Source organism: Megalobrama amblycephala, linkage group LG14 (assembly GCF_018812025.1).
Source record: "Megalobrama amblycephala isolate DHTTF-2021 linkage group LG14, ASM1881202v1, whole genome shotgun sequence".
In the NCBI taxonomy this organism is placed as follows: domain Eukaryota; kingdom Metazoa; phylum Chordata; class Actinopteri; order Cypriniformes; family Xenocyprididae; genus Megalobrama; species Megalobrama amblycephala.
In genome coordinates, this window is record NC_063057.1 from 33,375,886 (window position 1) to 33,402,796 (window position 26,911).

Here is a 26,911-nt window from a genome sequence, read left to right on the forward strand (position 1 = left end):
GGTTTCCATCAAAACTACTGCTGGATGTTAAAGGTCAAGAAATGATTAACATTTTGCCCCTGAGAATCATCATTTACTGACCCACATGCTGTTCCAAACCCTTCTTTTTCTGCAGAACACTAAAGAAGAAATCCTGAAAAAACTTTCTTTCCATACAAACAAACAAAGAAAAAGGGGTGCAAAACAACACTGAACCCGTAATCACATGTAATCACAATTTCAACATGTTTACTTGAGCCTAAAGCATATTTACCTTGATAAACCAAGATTAAACCTTGAATAGCGTCTTCAATATAAGATCACCAGTGGAGAGCTGTTATGTATTTGTTACACACACAGAAGAGGCGATGTTTTCTGGTGGCACATATGAGTTTTTATTTCATCTCACACTGCAAAATTAATAAACACAACAAGAAATTAGTTAATTTCACAGTATGTGTTTCAGTTGACTGGCAGTGTGACTTTGTATATGAATGAAACTGCAATTCAATAACTTCAATCTTCTGATATACATTATGCAAAGAAATAATACTCAAGAAACACACTAACTGTGTTTAAGAACTGTTAAGTATCTTTAAAGAGGGTGTATAACAGTTTAAAGTCCCCGAGAACTGCAAGTTTCATCAAGGAACGCCATTCCAGACCGGAAGTAACTTTTCAGATTTTCATTAAAGATTACCACGACAAACTATTTTTTTCTTTGTATACTTGCACAGATTAATTGTTCACCACAAGACTAGTAACATGTCATTCTACAGAAATGTCCACTTTTCACTTGAAAAACACTTATATATATATATATATTTTAATATGAAACAATATGTTATTTGAACAATTAAGCCTTCTTGAGCCATAAATGTGGCAATATTTGTTTTTTAATTAATTATATAAATTCCAAACACACAGAAGTGCTCATCCCCACAGTCATGTACAGAGGGAAAGGGCTTTATTTTGAGCTCAGAAACAGGCTTTTCTACCATTTGGGTTCCTTGCCGCTGTCGCCTTTGGCTTGCTTAGTTGGGGACACTTGACATTTGACTTGACATTTGATATTCAACAGTATTCTTGACATTTATTCAACAGTGCTTTGATCTGCCTGCATTGACACTATTCTTTAAGAGCTGCTGTGCAGCAAAAATTATGTACCAGTTATCAATGTAAAGCTGCTTTGATACAATCTGCATTGTAAAAAGCACTATATAAATAAAGGTGACTTGACTTGACCATTTCAAATGCAATAATGTATGCATAACTATCAAATATATAATGTAAATGACATAAAAACAAAAACAAATGCTGAATAAATATTATAAAATATATAATGAGTGTAGTGGTCCTCTGGTGTTGTGTCACTGGTGTTAGCTTTTACAAAAATCTCTTATTTTGAAATAAAAGAATCACACGACATCACTTGACTTCCTTCTTCCTATTTCCTTAAGATCCATGAAGAAAGGCCAATGGAAAGACCACTGTCTCTTTTCAGTTATCAGAAATTTTAATTAGAAAATCATAATTATATATGAAGCTTTTAGTTGAAGTCACTGGTGTGACCTGCTTTATTGTTTTATGATAAAAAACTAGAATACAAATGGATTAAACTACTTAATTTAGTGAATATATCATGATTGACAACATGTGGGTTGATACCTTGCAGCAGCCATTTTGTAAAATGCATTTTTCATGAAAATTGTCACTGATGTTACCTGTTTATAGATAAACTTTATTTAAAGCTATTCATTTAGTTCTTTTGCATAAAATAGCACTAAGATTATGTGATTCTAACTTTTCTTTCTCATTGTTAATCCTCCTTTGGGCAGATAAGGCTAAATTAAGGGTATATAGCTAGATTCAGTGCAGCGACTTTACAGACATCATATTTTACAGACAGTTTTAAAATGTTGTTTATGATCTTTTTCTGACTGATTTCACTAAGTGTCAATGATAAGTATTTTATTGTACACCAAATGTAAAAATTTAGTCCAATCTACTTAATTATAGTTGAAAAATTAAGGATCTTTGGTCTTTTGTATACGTCACTGGTGTTACTGTTTTTTGTCTGTCACATTAAATAAAATGTGTCATATGTGACATGGTAATAATTTTACATTCACTGAATTCTGCTCCACTCAAGAATTAAGATTTAAAGGATTGCATCATTACTTGTTTATAACTGTTTTTCAGATATTTTCATTGTTATAGCAAATACATAGTTGCGCAATTAAATTAACATCATTCAATCACACTTTTAACTAACCTGACTAAAATAAAAAAAACCCACACACATAGCATCCTTATTTATAACATTATCATTATTATTCTGTAACTCTGACTGCATGTGCTGAAAAAATTGAGAAATATTATTTCACAAAAACGTTTAAAAATGCCAGAGAAGTAAGGTAACACCAGTGACAAAAAAAAAAAAAAAACTGGTACATGCACACTGCAAAAAAATGCTGTTCTTAAAATCTTAAAATCTCTGTTTTTGTCTTGTTTCCAGTCCAAATACCTAAAGTTAAAATTATTTTCTTGTTTTTAGGAAAAATAAGTAAAAATTAAGTGAGTTTTTCCTTAAAACAAGCAAAATAATCTGCCAATGGGGTAAGCAAAATAATCTTAATCCAAACTGAAAACAAGATTATATAGTTTATTTTTGGTTTGATATAAGATTATTTTGCTTACCCCATTGGCAGACTATTTTGCTTGTTTTAAGGAAAAACTCACTTAATTTTGACTTATTTTTTCTTGAAACAAGAAAATGCTTCTTGATTCAAGAACTTTAAGATATTTCGACTAGAAACTAGACAAAAACTCTAAGAACAGCATTTTTTGCAGTGCAGTGCAGTCTTTAAATAAATGCTCAAAAAAAATCATTAAGCTGTCATTTATGTGTATTCAGAAAGTCAAAGTGTAATATAATAATGTGGTCTAAGTTTAAATGTTACAAAAGGAAATACATTTTAAGACATTTTGTCGTTTCTGTAGAATGAGCTGCTAAAGTAGCCGAAAAAGGGTCAATTTTGATTTCATGACGACTTCAATGGTACCAGCATTGTAGTAGGCTAGCCATTAAACATTGACAAAATGACAGGACACAAACGCATTTATAAACAAATATTACTTAACTCTCTTTTACAAACAATATTGCGAGCATTTTAATTATAATCTTCTGTCGACATCAATGACGCAATCCCTCGCGCAGCCTCCGCAATGCGGTTTATCAAATTAAAACATAAACAAACACATATGGAATTCACATATAAACATTTCATGAATATAAGCTGCGATGCCACATCCCTCCTCTTACCTGCAAAATTAATAAACACAACATTTCAGAGAGTTTTCTTGTTCAGTCTACAGGCAGTCAAGCGCAACCCCACCCGTTTCTCTTGAAGCCAACACACTGAAGTGACTTAGACTGAAATTCATCGGCTGTGTCCGAAATCAACCCCTATACCCTCATTCACTATTTCCTACATTAGTACACTGACATAGTCACTTGAAGAAGTGAATGAAAAGAGTGCGTGAATTCGGAGGGCTGGCTCTTTAATAATCATTTAAAAAATTGCAAACTAGCAGCTCCAGTAGCTAGTAATGAAAAAAATATCTTGAGCTCTGTCATCATGTGTAAACCTTAATTAAACAATTTAATAAGAAAGTTAAAACTAATTTATACCTGTATGATACACTGTGGATGGATTGCCCCTATACCCTAAACCAGTGGCTCCAAAACTGGGGTACCTGAGGTGACAAAAGGGGGTACACGAACAAAATGATTAGTAGTTCATTTAATTCTACATTAAAATAATATTAAAATCGAGCATGTATTTTTAACTGCCAACATTACCTCATCTTTTGCAGTCAAAAATGACTGTATCCACACAAGCAGCATGCATATGAAGATCTGCTGCCTTAAATCGCGCTAAATTACTGTCGTTCCCCAGGTAGCCAGGTGGCCAATTGCGGCTGAGTGTCGGCTCACTCGGCTGTGTACTGGCACCGGCATGCCAGAAGTGAGCCAGCTCTGGCCCAGTAATGGTTGCCAGATTTGGCCAGGCTTTGGTTGTGTGGATCTGGCCCGATTGTGGTTGATAAATGGCACATTAGGCACATTTGGCCCACTATGGGCCATAAGTGCTGGCCTCATTTTGCGCACGATATTGCCATTACAAACCTGGAGAAGGTTAGGTTGTGTATTGAGAGTGGATAGTTCAGGGCCTGGGACATGGGGTCTAAGAACTTTTCAAAGTGGGTCATCTTTTAACTATATAGCAAACTGATCTGCATTTGTCATGAAATTTAATGTTATTAATGTTTGTTTTTTTATTCCATTAGTATTTTAATTTTATATAATTAAATAATTACCAAATTCAGTAAATTTTAATGGATTAAACAAAACTTATTTATTGTTTTTAAAAAATATATGGCATCTCCCTGTTAATGTTTGTTATTTTATTGTATTAGTATTTTAATTTTTTTTAATTAAATAATTACCATATTCAGTAATGGATTAAAATTAATTTTAATGGATTAAACAATCAAAATATACAAACAAAAAAGAATGAAGAAATCACCAAAGTCAATATATAGTTTTTAAAGCTGTATAACGTTTTGCCACATTCTCTTTTTTGTTTAATCTATTAAAATTAACTGAATTTTTATTTTATTCATAAAATCATACAATCAGTGACTGTCCCAGCTAACAATGTTTCTTAGGGACGGCACCCAAAATTATCAATTAATTCACTCCATAATCAGTATGTAATAAAATGCTTCAAATCTACAATGTAAATGCTGCGTGACTTTTACGTGTTTTAATGCGTGCGTGCGCGTGATCATTCGAGTCGCATTTGAACTGGAGCGGAGAAAGTTACCATGGAAACGGCGCAGCACCTCTCAACTGACAAGCAGCGAACACCGTCTCTCACTGTTGTTTTCACCACTTTCAGGTAAGTTTAGTCCCTAAAATTACACAAATAGTACATACAAATATTCCTGACTCTTTCTTCAATGTAAATGACTGGCTTTCGTTGAATATTTACTTTATAGAAATGGTTTAGTGTCTTCGAAAAAGTCCGTTAGCATCTCAGCCGTTAGGCTAACGTTAACTATAAGAGGTTAACTGTAGACTAACTATAGACATGAACTCGTTTATGTAAGTTTGGGCTTTTAATCATATATCTTATGTGTATATGAGAGATTTTGATAGATTTGTAAAGGTTTTGCTGGTAAGCTAATAGAGTCTGGGAACGTGACGTCAGCAGCGCATTGCATTCTGGGACATTAGGTCACGGACAGTACAGTAGAGACTGGGAAATAGTGGAGGAAGATGTTAAAATTTATATTATACAGTTAAAAACATATTAGAATGGTGAACGCTGGCTGTGGTATGAACTATATGCATAAACTGACCAGCGTGGAAAACGAATGTGAAATGGAGCGCCATTTTGTCCCATTTTCGGGACATTCTAAAAAGCTTAATGTGGCGTATGTAAGTAAACATCATACTAGCCCAGAATGTGAACGCAACGCGTTTAATTTCACGTTAAACGTTTTCCTCCCATAGAAACTGTAAGTAACAGTTACAGCAAAGCAGATATGAGCCTAGAACATGAACAGAACCTGTCTTATTACACGTTAAGTGTCCATTAAGTGTTTTCTTTATGGGAGGAAAATGCCTGTGTTAAATGTGCGTTCATATTCTGGGCTCGTCTGCTTTTCTGTAGTAAACACCAAACTAATAAAGCATTAGCATTAGTAAATTAAGCCACGTACGCATGTTATAATGTCCCTCATTTTCTGCCTTCCGGCTTAGAAACACAATGGTGAAAGTGAAATTTTGACCAAAATTTGGCTTTGTCATTTGTATTTATTACAGATTAATAACTTCTGATCCGTTTGAATATGTACGTGCTCACGCCATGAATAATGTACGAAAACGCGTTTAGAAATGTCATTATATAGGCCTAGTTGCGATCACTCTCCGTGTTGATAAAGCAACACCTCTGATTCATTGCTCAGCTTGTCTCGGTAAGAAATCATGTATTTATTCCATTTAGGTCCAGTAAAACTTACTTGGTGTAGCGATTCCACAATATAATTCATTTCAGAGCTGCATTACAGTAGGATCATGCTGTTATGTTATCCCTTAATGCTTTAACATGAAGAAATCAGGGCGATATGATGATATGCTGGCTGAGATCAATCTATATTGTGTTTATTATTTTATCTGGCAGATATATCGGTGCCACTTAGTTATTAAAAACTGAAATAGAGAAATCACTTTGGTCCTGTGTGTGGACCGATAGGAGGCGGCAGTGTCCCAGACAGCAACATAGTGTCGGCCCAGATCCGGCCCACATCTGGTATGTGGATTATACACGGACCAGATGTGGGCCAGATCTGGGCCGACACTATGTTGCTGTCTGGGGTGATTTCTATGTGTGTGTATATCGTGTCCTGGCCACACGACTGAGCGATCGAATGAACACAAGAGATTCAAATATTAGTCCATTTATTTTCAGTAAGTACAAGCAGCTCTTTAAAAAATTAACGTAAATAAAGTCGTTTTTTCATCTGGTGATTTGTATTTATTGTCATTGTACGCTCCTGAGCGTGACGTAAAACATGGCGGCGACTACCCAGAATGCAACGCGCAGTGATGTAGTTTGCCAAGCTCTATTAATTTAAACTAAAAGTATGCACTGTACCGTTAGTCAGTGACGTCACGTACATGGAGAGTGTAAATGGCTTAAACTACTGTATTTCAAACACGTTTTGATATTTCATGGTCAACATTTCCAAACACGAAACTATCTCAAACTTGTTTGATCTTTCATGGTAAAATCGCTTTTACGTCCAAACATAAGTGACAGTATGAGCATTACTGAATAAGTAATATTAAACCTAAAAATGTAAATTCTGTTATCTTAAGATTTTTTTTGTGTATATTCTGTATATTATTCTTTTTCTTTTCTGCATCTGCTATAGTTTATTTATAATGAGCATGCCATTGTTTACTAAATATTGTTGGCTCTGTGACAAATTGTTTATGTTCCCAGATTTTTCCATGCTGATGGCAGTGCAGTTGGACATCTTTAGACATTGTGAACCATGTGACTGGTAAGTGATACCTCAAACATACACTACCATTCAAAAGTTTAGGGTCAGATTTGTAATGTATTTGAAAGAAAGCTTTTATGCCCACCACTGCTGCATTTATTTAATTAAAATACAGTAAAAAATAATATCGTGAAATTACAATTTTAAAATTCAGGTCTTAAAAAGCCTTAAAGTCCCTGTAAAGTCAATTCTGAGAATTGTTTCTAAACACATTATAAATGTTACAAATGTATTGCTGAAACACATTACAAAGATTGTGAACTATGTAGTACTGAATTGTGAAGTTAGAGCATTATATTTTTTTTTTTCAGGATTTTTTGGGCAGAGCTAAAACGGGGGGCTCGATGATGCACTGGAGCCCCTGAGCATCTGTCAGCGCCTACATCTGTCGACAACAGTCTGCAGTATGTGCCCACCAATGAGTGTAAGTTGCCTTGTGTGCTTATAAGTAGTCCACAGTAACTCTACCAAATTTTGCCACCCTCTAACGTGATTATTTGTTTATATGCATCAGTATAGCTGTAATGCTAAGATACTGATGACACTAAATCAGTTTTAAAGTTTTTATCCAAAGTGAACTTTTAATTCCTTGTATAAGTTTTTACGTTGTTACATGCCAAGGAACCTTGGCGGGCATGCCATGAAAACCCCAACTGACCAACAAAGATACCAATGATTGTGTAATCCTTAGAACTCAGTCTGGGATGGCTTCTAGAGGGCATGCTGCGGATCTGCACAGTATCTGCTTGTTTATACTGCCAATATACATAGACCAGTCATCACGTGAAAATAACAGATCCAATCCTAAAATCCTGAAAGAAAATAAATAAAAAGAATAGACTTGTGTTTGTACTGCCCTAATCTTTGATTTTGTTTTTCCAAAACAGGAAGCCTGCTGAAGAAGACAGAGGACTGAGACAACACATGCACTTGAACACAAATACACACCCTATACATCTGAGGTTTTTTTTTTTCTTCATGTGTAATTTTAATATTTGCTTTTGTATGTTTTAAACACTCAATTTTCAATGCATATTTTGAAATGAAATAAAAGCTCAATTTGAATTAGTTAATTGTTTTCATTTTGGGAAACATGGCTATAGGCCCTGCGTAAGAACATGGTACTGTTTTCTGTGGTATATTGCTCAATGATTTTACATGGGTTTCACATGAAGTTACAGATGTAACATACAGGTTTGTCTGAGCTCATCTAAAATATGAGTTGAAGCACCTGCAAAGAGGATTTGTGACTGTCACAAATAGTTTAGAGCCAATCACTGTAAAGCACTACACCTACAGTACAAAAGTGACACTTAAAGCCTCTGAAAAAAGCTTCAACTTCTTGAAATGAGAAATATTTGCATAGTAAGTATATAATTTTTTTCTTTAAGTCTTTAAAAATATATTTGAGTAGTTTTTTTAACCAATTAATTACATGAACTACTTGTCTTAATACTTATATGTACATATAGGTCTACTTAATTTAACAAACAAGCTAATATTGCTTTGGTAAAATGTTTTTTGTAGTTCTTATTAATTAAATAGATGTAGTTATTTATTTCATATACATTTCCCTTTGGAACCCAGACCAGGACCGGCTAATTGTACAATTTATGCTGGCATGATTGTGGCCCTATACCGGCAGTGTCGGCTCAGTTTCGGCACCCGGACTCGGGCCAGTGTACTCGGGCCGATTCTGGCGCATCATTCATTCCCGTGTTTCACAAGAGTCCGGCAACCGCATCTGGGCCGAGTTATTTCTTCTGGCTTGCCGGTTCTGGGCCATTATTGGCCCACATATTTTTGGCTACCTGGGTCTCGACAATACACCTTTGTAAAAGTGGGGATTTAGCACTTACTCGCATGAAGAACAAATACAAACACAGATAATGGATTCATTTCGATTTAAAACTCAAACTTTCTCCGATACAAAAACATACCTTGTGTCAGTTCTTGTATTTAATGTTGATAACGAGCAAGAATGCAATTGAGTGCAAAACATCGTGAGTCAATGATTTATTCACAGCCACTTGCTTCGTTACTGAATGAATGACTCGATGACTCACTCATAAAAACAGTGACTTGCTGTCACCTACTGGCGGTTTTAGTTTAATATTTAAAAGTTTTACTTAGTTTTACCATCATTGCATATTTCTCTATTGAACATTTTTTTTTTTATTATTTGAAACATTATTTATTTTATAAAGTTATACATAAAGGTAAAAAAATGCAATTTAGGGGGCAAATATTGCAGAAGGATGGTAATCCCTTCAGAGGGTACTCCACGCTAAAAAGTTTGGGAACCACTGCCCTAGGGCACTATTTGAGGGAACAGCCATTTGTAGCGGTGTACCATAGTGAATGTTGTCGAGTGCACCATTCAATCCCACAATGCACCACAGTAACGAGTGTACAACCAAAGAATATACACTAACAAGAAGCGACACTCAATAGAACGTTCCATTGAAACACTGTCGCCCAGCAGCAGCCCTGCGTTTCCGCCATTTTGGGGTGAAAGCGAGTCGCAGTCCACTAGTTTCTATGGCAATATCAGCTGCTTTGTTCCAAAAAAAAAAAAAAAGTACATTAAAGCTGAAATCCAACCTGAGTGATGAAAACACAGAATAAAATACTATCACTAGTGATCATGAAATCCTTTTAAAGGTGCCGTAGAATTAAAAATTGAATTTATCTTGGCATAGTTGAATAACAAGAGTTCAGTACATGGAAATGACATACAGTGAGTCTCAAACTCCATTGTTTCCTCCTTCTTATATAAATCTCATTTGTTTAAAAGACCTCCGAAGAACAGGCGAATCTCAACATAACACTGACTGTTACGTAACAGTCAGGATCATTAATATGTACGACCCCAATATTTGCATATGCCAGCCCATGATCGAGGCATTACACAAGGGCAGCCAGTATTAATGTCTGGATCTGTACACAGCTGAATCATCAGACTAGGTAAGCAAGCAAGAACAATAGCGAAAAATGGCAGATGGAGCAATAATAACTGACATGATCCATGATATCATGATATTTTTAGTGATATTTGTAAATTGTCTTTCTAAATGTTTCGTTAGCATGTTGCTAATGTACTGTTAAATGTGGTTAAAGTTACCATCGTTTCTTACTGTTTTCACGGAGAAAAGAAAAAAAAATAATTAATTTGCAGTCTGTATAATTCATAAACACAACTTCATTCTTTATAAATCTCTCCAACAGTGTGTAATGTTAGCTTTAGCCACAGAGCACTATCAAACTCATTCAGAATCAAATGTAAACATCCAAATAAAATACTATACTTATGCGATTAGACATGCTGCATGACGAACACTTTGTAAAGATCCATTTTGAGTGTCATATTAGCTATGTGTACTTTGTTTATGCTGTTAAAGGCAATCACAAGCTCCGGGGGCAGGGAGCGCGAGCATTTAAAGGGGCCGCGCAGCCTGAATCGGCGCATATTTAATGATGCCCCAAAATAGGCAGTTGAAAAAATTAATTAAAAAAAAACTATGGGGTATTTTGAGCTGAAACTTCACAGACACATTCAGTGGACACCTTAGACTTATATTACATCTTTTGAAAACACATTCTACGGCACCTTTAACAGTTTATTTTACACACTTAGTGTTTAAGTCTTCCACTTTTTTCACAAAACCTTTGCTCTCTAGAAACCCAGTCAGTTAAAATTCTTTAAAAGGCTTATAAACACTGAATTATTACCAACATATGAAATTAAATTAAGGACATGCATCAGAAAAATTGGTAATGTTGGGCAATAAATATATGAATATAACAGCTTGATTTTGCAGTGTTGTCGAATGTCCGTTAAAGCAAAAGTGTCCAAAAGTGTGAATTATGCGGTAATGGACACAGCAATGCATCATGTATTTTAAGATCATTATGTTTGTAGCGTGATCCATTAAAACATACAATATAGCTTATTTCAATTCAGACCTAGATATTATTACTATTACTCCACAAGATCTAAAATATATTGTTTGCTTTAAACATGATGATCTTAAATTTATTAATTATTAATTTACTATTAATAAATGTGTAAAGTAAACAATAAAGTAGGCTAACTACGTTACCTCAGATGGATGAATGGTTGGATTCCTCAACTGGTAAAATAAAACATATGTGACCTGATCCAGCAAAATGAGTCACAGTGACCCAAATTTCTAAATTGAGATTTTGGTATCAATGGAAAGATGAGACAATAAGCTTTAAAATGATATCAAAGTCATACCTTGAATGGTTTTAAAGATTTTACCCATTTGAATTATGGTCGTCTGCCCTCTTTTTCCAATTGAAAACCTGAGAAAATCGCTTTTAAAGTTTTTTGCCCGTTTTTTGTTGATATCTTTCAAAATCCATTGCATTTAAAGGGATAAACTATTTATTTTACAGCTTAATTTGACCAAAGACATTTTTATATATATATAAATGCTATTAAACCAGGCTGAAGCTCAAATTATTTTAAAGTATTTATTTGAATTAACCCTTTAAGACCTGAAGGCTTTTTTAGAGTTCCTTTTTTTTTTTTTTTTTTTCTGAGCAACACACACAAAAGTAAAGACTCATAACTCCAAAACTCTAGCAAGGAGAGTCAAAAGGTAGGTATCATTTGATACAAAACATTTTAAATTTTAAGAAAATATAAATTACATTACATTTGGACATTTTCTTGCCGAGAAACAGCTGATAAAAGACAAAAAATATATATATTTTTTTTAAAATAATTTTTTTTTTTTATTTGACATGGAATAACTCAGGAACACAATAAGATCGCTAAAAAAAAATTTTTTGGTGATGCTCTCCTATATGTGAGCTGCATCTGGTTCAAATTTCGTGGTGATAGCATAAAGAATAGTTTGAAAAATGTTGTTCATTTTTTCCGCAGCCAGGTGGCGCCAACGGGCGGTAAACTCCAGTTTAGAGGTGCTTCTCAGCAATCGTTAGGAGTTTTTCAAAATGGTTAGATGCATTAAAAAGATGAGATTCTAAGCTTTAAAATTATATCTATTTTGTGTTATTCCACGTTGGAAAACGAACATGGATGGGTCTGGGAACATTTGATACACACTGCATCCCGGAGAGATGAGAGACATGTTTTTAGCCAAGTATGTTAAATCATTTCGTGAGTAATATCTTGTGATCAACGCAATATATTATATTGATTTTGGATTCATTTTAATCTTGAGAGTCTGCTTTAAATATTGATGTGCCATTTTTATGATCTGTGCATTTTTCATGAAGTTATGAGCACGTGAAATATACATACTTGTATTCAGTTAGCGGCTGTGCAGTTTTTGTTGTAAACGCATATTACTCAGACTCATTAGAGGGTGAAAATAACGCAACAGAAGCATGTTGGAGGCTTGATATGAAAGTTTAAAGTCTTTGGTTTTGTATGCAAAAAGAATTTTTGTTGGCTTTTAAAGAGAGACACGCAAATGGGAGTTTTATTTTATAAGGCGCGCTAGTCTGACAGGAGGATGGCTGGACTGATCGCGTGCCTGTCAGTCGAAACGGGGCTTCCCATTGTTAAAAATCAGCGTTTAGGTCAGTGTGTTTACATTTCTAAGCTGTTTGATTGGTTCTATACAACGTGTAACACCATATTTGTAGAGCAGAGATAATGACGTTTCAGGGGATACCGGGAAATGCTCATAAGTGATGAGAGGAGTTGAGAAGTTCATTTCCAGCTAATTTAGTGAAACCATGTCAAATTTAATAGCCATTTAAATACCTTTACTCGATTATGTGGACTACGAAACTTTGGGAGATTATTTTTGAAAGTCTGTTCTTTGAAATTAGCTTTAAAAAAAAACTCGATTTTTTAATTGTTTTTCCACATTATTGGCCCATATCTTAAAATAGAACATTGCGACTTCCGACTCATTTCGCCAGATCGGGTCACATATATAAGACAATACAACATTTACTGTAGGATCATACAATTTACTGGTGACTTAATTTAAAAAACTGTTCTATTGCGCTTCTGATTTGGCAGTGAAATTCACAGATTTTGGGTGTGTAAGATGTGAAGGATTCAATGGTCCAGTTAGTATTTTCACCCCATAATGGCGGCCGCGCTACCGGAGCGCCATCTAGTGGCTGTTACCCCAAAAAAAGTCAAAGTGTCGCCTCTTGGAGTCTTGAAAAAATCTGTCTTTATAACAGTTGAAGCTTTCTTCATGTAGTCGCAAGTTTATATTGTGTCACATTCATCAAAATAAAAAACGTAGACCCTGCTACATTGGTATTTTACGGAAGAGGATTAGGGTTAGAAATGTTATTTTTTTATTATTGCTTGGCCCTAATCCTCTTCCGTAGTATTTAAATAATATGTTGAAACTTTTTTTTAGCTCCTCCCCGACAGCACACAGATACTCTCACTGATCGATTGCCACAGCCGATGTTGAGCACATCTAACAACACAAGGCTAGGGAAGAACATGACATGATCACATGAGGACAAGGGAATCACATGACTTCAGGGAGCACATGGCAAACATAACAAACAAAGCAATGGAACAAAGCATGAACTTGAAAAATAAACCATGAAACATATCACAATTACAAGAACGTTTTATTAAAAAAACTCCCCATAACATTTTCCTTATGTGGCTGTGAGAATGTTCCTCCTTTGTTATTATGGAACATTGTGCCAATGTTTTATTGAGAACATTGTATAATCCGTTATCTCAACATCCTCAAAAAATCCTTTTTTTTTTTTCTTTTTTAAAAAAATAAATTTAGCACACAAGTAAAATTATTTCACAGTGTGTTTTTTTAGTTTTAATCAGGGAGTAATGTGGACATCAGTCTACTGAAAATAAGCTGAAATTTTGCTTTTAGATTTGATGTGTTATATATTTTCAACATTTAATCACAACCCAACACTGTAATATTTTGACCCTCTACATGTTTAAACCCCAAACACACACAGATTACAACATTATCATCATGTCAACTGAAGTGACTACAGGAAAATTTAATAGTACTTCTAGACATTTTTACTGATTTTGAGTTTAAATGCTCTTATTCTGATGCTGCTTTCTAGAAATAAATGCTTAAAAATTACTAAAATGATCTAGCAGTAGAACAAAACAATATAACTTTAGAAATAACAATAGAACAAGACAATATATTTTTTAATTTCCCTCATCCAGACGCTGCTCATGCTGCTTCCGATCCAGGATTCCCATGCGGCTGTACTCCAACACAGCAGTGTAGATCATTTCTTAACTTTTGCCTGTTTTGTGCAGAATGTGAAACCAGAGCAAATGGGGAAACAGCATAAGCATACAGAAAAGTGAAAATATTGACAGAAAATGTCAGAGCACAAAAAGACTAATATGACAAAGAAAACAATGATTTTTGTGTGTGATTCTGATCATTTTGCATTCACGATGCAGTTTTGTGTAATATAATTTTAAAAGTGTTTTAAGTTTGGATTCATGCTTATTTTTTAAAATGTGTATTTATTTTTTTTATGCTTAACCATGTTGTTTGCTATTCTGATAATTTTGCATTTGTTTTTCAGTTTCGTACAATATATATTTACAGGTGTTTTTGATCCATGATTGCAATAGACCCCTTAAAAGTTTGTAAACATTGCAACGTTTCCTGGTGGGCGGGGCTTAGCTGGAGGCAAAAAGAGACGCCAGACGCAATGTTGACAAGCGTAAGCTAGCATGTTTTAGGAGGGATTTATTGAACATGGATGCAGAAGAAGGTTCAGAACTGTCCGAATATGTACAGTCACTGACTCTGCGGGACCGTGACAGCTATTTTTGTAAGTTTTGGATATTTCCTAGACAACATATGAATTACTTTCAGGTGGTTCAGGGAATTTTTTCAAGGCTTATTGTCTAATGTAACTAACGCTGGGCTAACTATGATTATGGCTAGCAATGTGGATTATTTTAAGAGACCATTCAAAGGATGGCACACACATCTATCTGTATGTTTGTTTAACATTTAAGCTAGCTAGTGTGCTGAAAGTTGGCGACTTTTCACCTATAAAACAGAAACTTGCTGATTTGTTCTAGATAAAACCAACAAACCATTACATATGCATCGATTATTTTACCTGATATGAGTATTATTTATGATTGTCTCCGTCCAGTCTGTACGCCGTATTGCTTTCAACCACAATTATCTTTTTGATTTCTGTGAAGGAATATCTGCCGGGATCTGGTAAAACTTTAGTTTTGATCCAAAAGTGCTGTTCCTTTTATTCTGGCAGCCAAAAACACAGCAAGGCAACATTTTAAAGTCAAAACCTCAAACTTTTAGCGCGCCCACTATTAGTTCTTCCTTATGTTTTGCCTCCAGCTAGAGCGGGGACGTCACAGTGACGTAGGCGATTAAGGGGTCTATACTGTGGGCATAAAAATATTCCCAAAAGACTGAGGCTTATTAAATGTAACACTCCCGCCATCTCCCCGGATTCCCTGCACCTGTCTGTCCTCGTCAGCACTCCCTTTAAGTTGGACTCACTCCCTGCACTTCTTGTCTGTGATATTGTTTACCTACTTTGTGTAACGCTGTTGTTCTGCTCCTTATTCTAAGTAAAGCCTATATTATTGTGGATTTCCGTATTCGCCTCATCTCTTCAGCATACACTGTAACAGAATAACAAACCATTACCGTTGGAACTCCACAAAAAAAAAAGATGGGCTTATTCTTCATTACTGAACTCCCTGAGACTCCAGTACCTCCAAAGCAATCCACAGCATCGGATCGCCTCTGTGGGTTCCGGCAGGACGGTCTTTCGCTGGAGAGGTATGTGGAGGAATTTGTTGAGCTTGCTTATTTGGCGAATTGGCCAGATGCCCCGTTGAACACCTGTTTTCTGGCGGGGCTGGACAAGGACACGATTTGTTTTAAAGAACCTGCCTGTTATTTTTCCCTAGTCGATGCAATTAATCTGATTTTGTTTCTAAATTGTTCTGAGTTTGTTATTGAGGAGGTTCTTGATGGATCGTGTGATCCTCGTCCAGTCCCTCCAGAAACACAGGCAGCCTGGCCAGTTTGCCAATCTCCATTTTCCTCCGCCTACCCCTCCAGTGAGCATTCCCCTGGACCCAAAACCCTGGATGGGCAAAGAAATATCCTCCGTTGGGCTGAAGTGGCAAAGAAAGAAGAAAAGGGCCACCAAACAACCCAAGTCTTCTGAGTTTTCTGCCTCCGTGCAGCCACAGTCTCCTGAGTTTTCAGCTGCTGTGCAGCCCCAATCTCTTGAATTTTCTGCCACCGTGCAGCCCAAGATGCCAGTCCTGGATAAGGAGGACTGGTTAATAGACTTTTGGGCTGAACCAGCTCCCAGTCCCCTTGACCTTGCTCCAGCCTTCTACGTACCTGCTCCGAGCTTCAAAGAGCCCACTCCATGCTTCGCCGAGACCATAGACTCACCCTGGAGACCTCCGCACCCATCTGCACCCCCCTGCACCTGCCTGTAGGTCTCCAGGGCGCCCACCCCCCCTCCCCGTGGTATTCATCTGAGGCTTGTGGACGCGCCTTCTGGAGAGGGGGATGCATTGTTACACTCAGGCCTTCCCGGACTCCAGTTCCCAGCATCCTCCTATTCTCCACACCTGTCTTCACTTCCCTCATCAGTCTTCCCGCCATCTCCCTGGATTCCCAGCACCTGTCTGTCCTCGTCAACACTCCCTTTAAGTTCATCACTCCCTGCACTTCTTGTCTATGATATTGTTTACCTACTTTGTGTGACGCTGTTGTTCTGCTCCTTATTCTAAGTAAAGCCTATATTGTGGATTTCTGTATTCGCCTCATCTCTTCAGCATACACCATAACATTGAAACAGCAAAGGTGAAAAAAAATATGGGATGGGATGCTCAAATCACATATGGGTTTGATGATCATGAATAGTGCACATACTTTTGGTGTATAGTGTTGAGGTTAAATGCTTGCAGGAGCTTACCATAGTTGGGACAGTATTGAGAGATACGCTCAGTGGAGCAGTACAACTCAATCTGGGAACCGCCGTTGGTTTCACTTAAGGTAAAAGTGGTTTGGCCTTTATAGGTGTTAAACTCGTACTTAAAACTATTATGTGCATGATCTTTGTATCTGATGTAGAGGTAGCGAATGACTGCCTTTTCCTCCTGATAGCACGATGAGCAGCCAGGAAGGATGCATTCATACTGGGGAGCAGAATTATACATCAGTTTCCATCAGAAAAGCAGTGGATAAACGGTAACACTTTAGAATACTGTTCCGTCATTAATTAATAACTACACAATAACAAATGAGTAATGCAATATTAACACTCTGGTAACTGCTATTAACTAACAAACTCTGAATAACAAATTAGTAAGTAATAGTGCTAAAATGTAGTTCACTGTTAGCTAATCAGTAACTACTTTACAGTGTGTGCAGAAATATTAGGCAAGTTGATTTTCTGATCTTTTTTTTCCAGGTACATTTTACCAATTGGAAGTTAATTTTTAGTCAGTTCATGTGAGTACAGTGGCTCAATATTAATATTATAAAGCCACTAGGTGGTGTAGTTGGCTACATTGAAGATTTTGTTAGATGTTGTTTATGTAAAGTCTTTACGGCTTATTTTAGTTCATTTGCTTTTCACCTTTCCATCCCGCCACATAACCTAAGGCTGAGATTCCTTTTGCTAACAGTAAAAGGAAGCGCATTCCACAACCTTCAGGCTGTGACAGAGAAAGCTCTTTCACCCATAGATCACTACGTATGACAGCGGCTCAAATTGTTGAATAAAGTCGTTATTTTTGTTTACTTTTTGCACACAAAAACTATTCTCATCTTCATAACATTAAGGTTGAACCACTGTAGTCACGTTGACTATTTTAACCATGTTTTTAATTACCTTTTTGGATGTCAAAAGGTGCAATGACATTATTGCCTATGTGTGGATCAGATACCCTCGGATTTCATCAAAAATATCTTAATTTGTGTTCTGAAGATGAACGAAGGTGTAGAAAAACATGAGGGTGAGTAATTATTGACAGAATATAATATAAACATAATGAGTACAGTTGTTGTTTTCAGTGATGTGCAACGCTACATATCGTTAACATCTCAGAAAATGTGTTTTAGGGTTTCTTGAACCTTTAATGATGGACCAGTATTCTAAAGTGATTAAAATAACACTTAAAGAAACAATCTGATATTGTTGCGAGATATTGTCATGCTTTAAGTTATTATCTGCTTAATCAGAGGAAATGCTAACTAGGGAAAAAGAAATATGAAACAAGATTTAGAATATAGAATTGCATAAACAATCTTGTATAGTGAATGCACCAAAAGTTCTTACCCGATTTTCGTCCCGCTGAGTGGAATAATACCAGGTAAGATTAGTGTTATTGACGATTGAAACATTGACACCCATTATTCAGGATAATCTGTAAAAAAACCCCAAAAAAAACAGTAATCATTGGTCAGTAATTAACAGTTATACAAAGTAACTAAAAACAAATAGAATTGCATTATTATAATAACCATAGCAAAAAGAAACAGAACCTGATTTCAGTCCTGTTCAGAGAAGTGCTTGGCTGGGAGAAAAGTGAAGAAGCTCATGTAGTCTGCAGCTCTTTATAAACCTTCCTTCAGAAGGTGAGAACAGAAGAAGGTGGAGCTTAGGAATAATTAACATAAATGATGTGACATACTTTACATTTTAATGGGATTCTACGGGAATGAGAAGCAGTTTTCTCTCATTATGACCTACTCTGCCAATAAACCTTCTACCTCAGGGTGCTCAAATGTGACAGGATTGTGCTGAGGCTACGAAACAATACAAACAATACAAAACCTAGTGGTCACTTGCATGCGTTGCTCTGAATTAATATTGACAATGATTTAGACAAGCTTTGATGAATTATAAGTGTGTGGGGCAGTGGATAGTGTTCTTGACTGGCATCCTGCTGCCGTCTTGGGTTCAAATCCTGGTTATTGGCAAATAAACACCTTTTACAAACCCATTCCAAATGTTTTATTAAAAGGTGTCACAGACACGCAAGGCTCTGCACCCAGCCAATCACGTCGCACTCCCTCACCAGAGTACTGATCACACGCACCTGACACTCATCACCAGAAATTAGTTGAGTCTTGGGGACAGAACGCCTAAAAAAAATATTGAACAGCACCTATCCATCACCACAAGTTGTTCAGGAGGGTTTCAAGAAAAATCCTCCTCGGTCATACAAAAACAAACTCCATCATATTCAGTTGTGAGACACGACTGGAACTTCAAACAGGACAGGTTCTGTTGTTAGATGAAATTAAAATAAGAGCTTTTTGGCAGGAAAACCCACCAGATAGGTTCAATGCACACAGAGATAAAAAGTACCCCCAAAATACCCCATCACGGTTAAATATACTGCTGTATATTTAATGTTGTGGGCCTATTTTTCTGCTATAGGTCCTGGACATCTTGCTCAGATACATGGTATGGATACATGGATTCTAGCAAATACCAACAGAGGTTTCTTCTGCTAGAAACCTTATAATGGGCCGTGGTTGAATCTTCCATCAGATCTGTACTGTGGTGAGTTTGAACGAGTGTGCGGAGTTCTGATGCTGGTGGAATTGCTGAATCCGTGACAATTACCTATTTTCATAATTTTTATGGCTATGAATACTTAATCTCTTGGTCTACTCATTCTCCCACCGTGAAAACCCTTTTGTGGACATGTATTGCACTCAATACATGTTAAACAAAATTGGCTAATGTGTTTCTGTCTGTGAAAACTTAGCTAAAGTTGAATAATATAATTGTGAGATTAGAAAGATGTTACCCTTTCCTCATTCCCTGCATTTTTTTCCAACATAACAATGAGGATGTGCATTCTCCCAAGGTGAAAACCCTTCTGTGGACATTAATTGCACTCAATCTTAACACTCTTGAGCACCTGTGGTGGATTTTTTTTTTGCCAATTTTGTTTAAATTAAGGATTGCAGAAATGAGTACACCCTAGATTTAATTCAACAAATGTGTAATACTCTAGTACTTAGTATGCCATCCATAATTTTAAATATACTGCTCTGACCCTTCTTGTCACAGAGTGTACAAGTTCATGACAAATTGTCACATCTGTCCAACTCCTGGATGATGAGCTTCTTAAATTTTTTGATCTTTACAGTTTTTTCCAATTGCTAACACACTAAAATGACATGCACAGCACAATTATTTAAACTGACACACAGAGAGCAAAACTTCTTCTCAAGTCTCCAAAAGTCTAAATACCTTTTCTGCTTTACACACATTTTGCATTTCAAAATGGCACTTTTTAAATGCACTGAACACAGTTCTCTGCATAAGACACAACAATCTGACATAAAGTCACATGTTTGCCATTTCAAAACACTGCCATTCAAAATGACACTACATGAGCTATTTGGCCAATTACATGTGCCACCTGGCCAAACACCTCAATGGTTAATTGTTAACACTTCAATCAGGATGTAAGCACTATGAAAAGACCACAGGTGAGAACCTTTTTTTTTACAACAACAATGGAAGACATTGCAGAGAGAGGAAGAGGAAGAGGAAGAGGGAGGTTGAGAATAAGAGTGAGAGGTAGGGGTAGAGCAGGTAGAGGAGTTCATGGCCAAAGAAGACAAACACTTTCAAATGAAATCAGAGCAACCTTAGTAGATCATGTCATCAACCATGGGCTGACAATGCGTGAGGCTGGACAGAGAGTGCAGCCAAACTTTAGCCATTTTACTGTGGCCTCTGTCATCCGGACCTTTAGACTGGAGAACAGGTATGTAACCAAAATTTCATGTAGTACACATGTAGTATACCCCATGTCATAGTGTATCAGTTGGGTGACACCTGTTTACTTAGTGTATGACATCAGCCATTCATGAACTGTACAAGTTTCCTGTACAATGTACTCTACTGTGGGGGAAAATATTTAGGTTGCATTGTCCAAGCCCTATATATATTTTTATTTTATTTTTTCTAAAGGACTGAGAGACGACACCATGGTGGAGGAAGGGGCCAAATGTTCACCGGGGTACAGGAAGCTGCCATTGTAAACTTGGTTTTGGAAAATAATGAAATCAGATTACGAGAAATTCAAAGCCACATCATCCAAGACAACACCTTATTCAACAACATTCAACGAGTTAGTCTGTCCACATTGGCTCGCATTCTCAAGCGAAACCAAATCAGAATGAAACAACTTTATAAGGTGCCGTTATAGATGTTCCTGAGCCATTATAGATGTTCCTGGCCAACGTGGTGGGAACATCACAATGTGCGCTGCCATCTCCAGTATGCATGGTGTCCTCCACCGTCATGCCAACCTTGGACCATACAACACAGCCCATATTCTCACATTTCTGGACAGACTTCACAACATTCTCATACCACCAGAGCGTATAAATGATGCAGACCATCAAAGAAACCGGTACATTGTAGTATGGGACAATGTGAGCTTTCATCGTGCAGCCCCAGTCCAAAACTGGTTTGCTGACCACCCAACATTTCTCGTGCAATACCTCCCACCATACTCACCATTTCTGAACCCCATAGAAGAATTCTTTTCGGCATGGCGGTGGAAGGTATACGACCGGCAGCACTTTGTGCGCATGCCTCTTGTGCAGGCCATGGAAGAGGCATGTGATGAGATTGATGTGGGTGCAATTCAGGGATGGATAAGGCACTCAAGGCGCTTCTTCCCTCGATGTCTGGCAAGGGAAGATATTGCCTGTGATGTTGACGAGGCGTTGTGGCCAGACCCGGCTGTGTGGCAAGATGCTGCCTAATTATTTTTCTTGCCTCTTTTTTTTTTTTTTTACTGTAATATATTTTTTTCAGAAATTTTCTTTTTCAGTTTACTGTTTTTTGTAAGAATATTTTTCAGTCCCATGTAAATATATCTGCTGTGCATATGTTGCACTGACTTGTTTACTGTAGTGAAGGAAAAAAAAATAAAAATGTTGCAACAACATGTGTGTGTATCTGCAAATATTTCTGTGCATGTGAACAATCTGATACATATTTTAGTATTATGGCAAAGCATACTAAAGATGGGGATGCTTTTCATTATGCCCAACAGTGTGTAGGTGGTTAGGCAAAAATCTGGTAATATGAATGAAGTGTGTGCCATTTCATGCAAAAGTTTGATTTTGATAATGCTATGTGTAGTTTCGGTTGCAGTGCTTCATTTTGCAGGATATACGAGGTATTTTGCAGTTTGGGTGTGTGGTTTTGTGAATTGTGTTAAGTGTTTTGATAAAACCAGACTAGTTTGAAAAATTGTGTGTTAGCAATTGGAAAAAACTGTAATAGGGAGTGTTGCTCAACTCGTCTCTACAGAATCCCCCACAGGAACTCAAGATTGTTAAGACTTGGTGAAATACATGCATATCCTCATTGTCATGTTGAAAAAATGCCCAACAATGCAGGGAATGAGAAAAAGGTAACATCTTCTGTTTCAAGTTTGTGTATTTTCTCGATTGCTTAAACACTATAACCAGGCTTTTGAACTTTTGAACTCTCAAAACCATAACGCCATTTATCAAAAAGCACACCCATTTCCCTAAACTATAAACACTATTCCCCTGTTTTGACACATGAATCAGATTTGTTGAACTGTCACTGCAAAGCTCTACACACAAATCCCTTCATTTCTCATTGCCTACACCATGTTGTCATTTAGAAAGCACCAGCATTCAATATTGTTCACTCAAGTCAGCATAGTTTGAGCTCAATTAGCACACAGTTACCCACGTGGAAACACTAAGAGTGAAATTTATCACACACCAATCAGAACCTTCAATAGAGAGATAAAAGAGCCCGAGTCAGTTCATTCAGTTTTGGAAAAATGGATTCTGAGAGATGTGATTGAAAAGGTTGAGGACACCAGAGAGGAAGAGGAGGATGAGCAAGAGCAGTAAGGAGTGGAGGAAGAGATAAAGGAGGAGGATGAGGTGCAAGGAGACAAGGAGCCTCAGATGAAATTCGTGCCTCTAGTTGACCATGTCCTTGTCCATAGTATGTCTATGAGGGAGGCTGGGCAATGAGTTCACCCAAACTTAAGTTCCTTCACCATCGCCTCGATCATAAGGATCTTCAGAGAGGAAAACAGGTAGGTGTACCTCAGTGTACTCTACTGTAACTTCTGAGTGCTGTACTCTGTTACAACACATGCATCAAAGTGCCTTACATACAGATAGAGTTTCTGTCTGCTTCCATTTTGTAAAAAGGATGTGTTACAGTTACAGTAATCAGTACTTTGTGTTTTTGTAGGACACAGACGATGGAATGGAAGAAGACTGACTAGACATTTCAGTTGATGCGTGCCAGGGGTGGATCAGGCATGCAAGAGGATTTTCCACCCACTGCCTGGATAGGGCCAGTACAGCCTGAGGAGATTCTCTGGCCTGTCCCAGACCAAAGATGTGATGCTGGGGCAGAATATTTGTTGTTTGGTGTATTGTAGAGTGCTGTACAATACATTAAAGAATAAAAAAAAGTGCAAATATATACATGTGTTCATCATGTGGAAAGTTCCTTGAGGGGGAGAACCACAAGAAACACAACTTAAAGTTTTTCTTGATTGTTTACACATATTTTCTGAAAGCATCCCTCATACTCTCAGAACTCTACACACAAATCAAAAAACACACACACAATGGGCAAAACCCCTCAATTCTCCTGCAAAATGAAACTTTACATTCAAAACAATGTTCTTTCTTCTCAAAATGGTATTTTGTTTTCAAATGACACACAAACCATCATATGAATAGACATTTATAAGAACCAGTTGAACACTGATGTGCTCTATGTAAAACACTATGATGAATGGAAAACACTTTGGTCTTTATTTGGTTCAGTGTTACACTTACTACAGACAGTACATACATAAGTGTGTTGTTAAATATTTGTAGTATATATATATATATGTATAATAGTTTTTATAGTCAGAACACACAAATACACGGTAACAAATATATTTTATTTTTCCAACAAAAGCAATGTACAGTGCACATCCAAACCAACGCAAAGTTGCACATACAGTGGTTTATTTAGAATTTACTGTATACAGTTACAGTAAAAAAAACACGATGCAGCTCTGCCTCTGTTTCCATTGTTGGCATCCATTGCTCCAAAACAGAAGAGCTCACCTTTTGCCCTTTTATGCTAAAGCTCTGTTTGCTAATTGTAAAAATGTGCGACAGGTGTTTGCCCACGGGATGAGTCAGTGTATATATTTGAATGGCAGTGTGTACCTTCTGAAAACAAGAGATTTTTCTGCCCGAAAATTGTGCCAAATGCAGAGAATTGTGTGTAGTGTTTTGAAAGAAGTGTGTTTTAGAACTGCAATGTGAGTGTAAAGCAGGAATTGTGCTTGTAGTTTAGCAGAATTGGTTCAGGGGGTTGGTGCATGAGTTACATGTTGTGGTTATCGTACCAATATTTGTGTGTAAACAATTGAGAAAAACTGTATTACTGGTTTTTGGTTTTGTAGTATTGTTTTGAATGTATCTTACCAGTGTGTAAGACTATGTTGTAATGTGTGTGTTCTTGAGGGCTTGTCTGTGATGTCTGAGGGCAAAGTTTGGTTTTTCAGCAAGTGTGAATGGTTTTGAGTGTAGAGCTGAAGATAAAGTGCAAAAGAACTCAAACAATGAGCATTAAGCATCCTTCCTGTTTTTCTGTGTGCTGTTTTAGGAAGCCATCAGTCGTCAGTTTGATGCGTATCTGTGGGACAATGAGAAGGCGTCCGAGGCAAAATGTGAAAGTCTTATGTCAGTTCTCTCTGACCCAATGACAGAAAGAATCAATGAAGGATTTTATGCCAGAGCTGGTGGTTACGATCTCTTCTGCCAGGACCTGGAGGACATTGTGATTCAGTACAATACACTGGCCTGCAAAGAAGTCAAGGTCATTATTGATATACATTACATTATATAGAACAATTCTATAATTATGACAAAAATAATTATGACAATCATAATTTTTAACATCATGTTTACTCTTTCCTTGTATGTCTTCATATATTGCTGAGGTGTTGGAAAAGTTTGTACAGGAAAAGGTTGCAGTGACTTCAGCCATTCTGCAGGCTGATGATAAACTAACCAAAAATTGTTTTGTGGTAAAAACCTTTGTGTTTTCAACGCACAAGGTGATAACATGAATAGGACCATCCCAGTTGAACAGTTGTGGTTTTTTAAATAAAATCTACTCTTTTAAGTAAAAACAGCAAGCAATAAAAGCTATTCATGCATCTAGTAGAAAGGAGATTGATGCCAGTCAATGGCTAAGAGAATCTGAGACAGTCTCGTTCCATATCTACAATATTTTAAGTGCTGCAGTTTTCAGTGTATTCATTATTAAACACATGGGATGACATTGAAGAGTGTATTAGATTTGTCTCCTTGATTGGACTCTTGTCTCTTCTCCATCTTTTATTCACCTGTCTCCTTCAACCACTTCTTTTATGGCTTACCAGAGGAGAGAGAGAGGGCAGTCCTTCTGGAACAGGAAATTATAGCTCAGGAAGAGAGGCAGCGTCAACTGGAGGAGAAGATGGAGACTGAACAACAGAATAATGAAGAGAGGGTGAGACAGGTCATAGAAATGATGGAAGAGGAGATGTCCCACCAACAACAGGAGACAAAGCGTGCAATGGAGAGTAAGATGAGGGAGCAGACTGCCCTGATGGAGAAGTGCTTTCAGGAGAAAGCTGACAGGATGGCCTGGGAGATAGACGAGTTGAAGAGAAAGAATGCAGATGTAGAGGAGACAATGTCGAGAAAGTATGGACAAATGATAGCAGATCAGCAGCGGAGAAATGAACAGAACATGGAAGTGCTGAGGCAGCAACACACACAGCAGATGCAAGCAATCAATAGCAGACCCAGACCTCGATCTCGATCCGGCTGTTCTATACAGTGAAATGTGTTGAAAGATGTAGTTCACTGCTTTTACAGATTTCTGGATTCATAATTACTGTAATCTCATTGCATTTGACGTGACTTTTTGTTGTTTTGAAATCATAGCTACATATATTTTTCATGTTATATCACAGTTGTTTCAAGTTTTGAATCATTTGGTCAATTCAGTATGGTAATGTTTGATCACTCATTTATCTAAATTACATGGGCTGATTTTGGAATTTAGAATCTGACAGAAACATCTGATAGAAATAACATTGCAACAACGGTCTAAATTATTTCATCAATTTCTTTTTCAGTCTTGTTTTAGCTTTAATAAATGTTAGATGTACAGTATAAGATTTGATTTAAGTTAGATTTGATTTGATAGCGCTGTATATATTGTAATACTGTTTATACTGTAATAAAAGTTGTGTATGGTATCCCAAAAGCCCTGGATATTATCAACTGATTTTTTTTTGTGATAGTAAAATAAAATACATATTCTGAAGATGATCTACTTTACAGTGGTGCTGATAGTGCCTGACGAACATCTCACGGTCATTTCTGTCACAATCAATCCTCTTCTGGATTGGAATTGCACCCTTTATAACAAAACTTCCCCCACTGCCCATCTTGCAAGCTTTATTATTTGTGTAACAGTGAATTTAATCAGGAACAAAAACCCAACACAGATTAACAATGACTCAGAGTGTCTTGTATCTGCTAACACACGTTGCAGGTGCTGATTTTGAAAGTGAAACCGAGAGTTTAACTGCACATTGCTATTTGCTCAATCAATAAAGGGGATGTAAGTCAGCCACAGGTAATAAACAGAGTTACTGAGAGAACAGAAACATCCCCTAACTTACTCTAGA

General features: G+C 36.8%; 1 long non-coding RNA gene across 1 annotated transcript; it reads left to right on the plus strand.

Moving 5' to 3' along the window:
• The first annotated feature begins 4,820 nt into the window (after window positions 1-4,820).
• Window positions 4,821-8,187, plus strand: LOC125245607. Its single transcript, XR_007179579.1, has 4 exons — window positions 4,821-4,946; window positions 7,059-7,119; window positions 7,431-7,543; window positions 8,007-8,187. It is a non-coding gene; the product is annotated as an uncharacterized LOC125245607 (long non-coding RNA).
• Window positions 8,188-26,911: the final 18,724 nt, after the last annotated feature.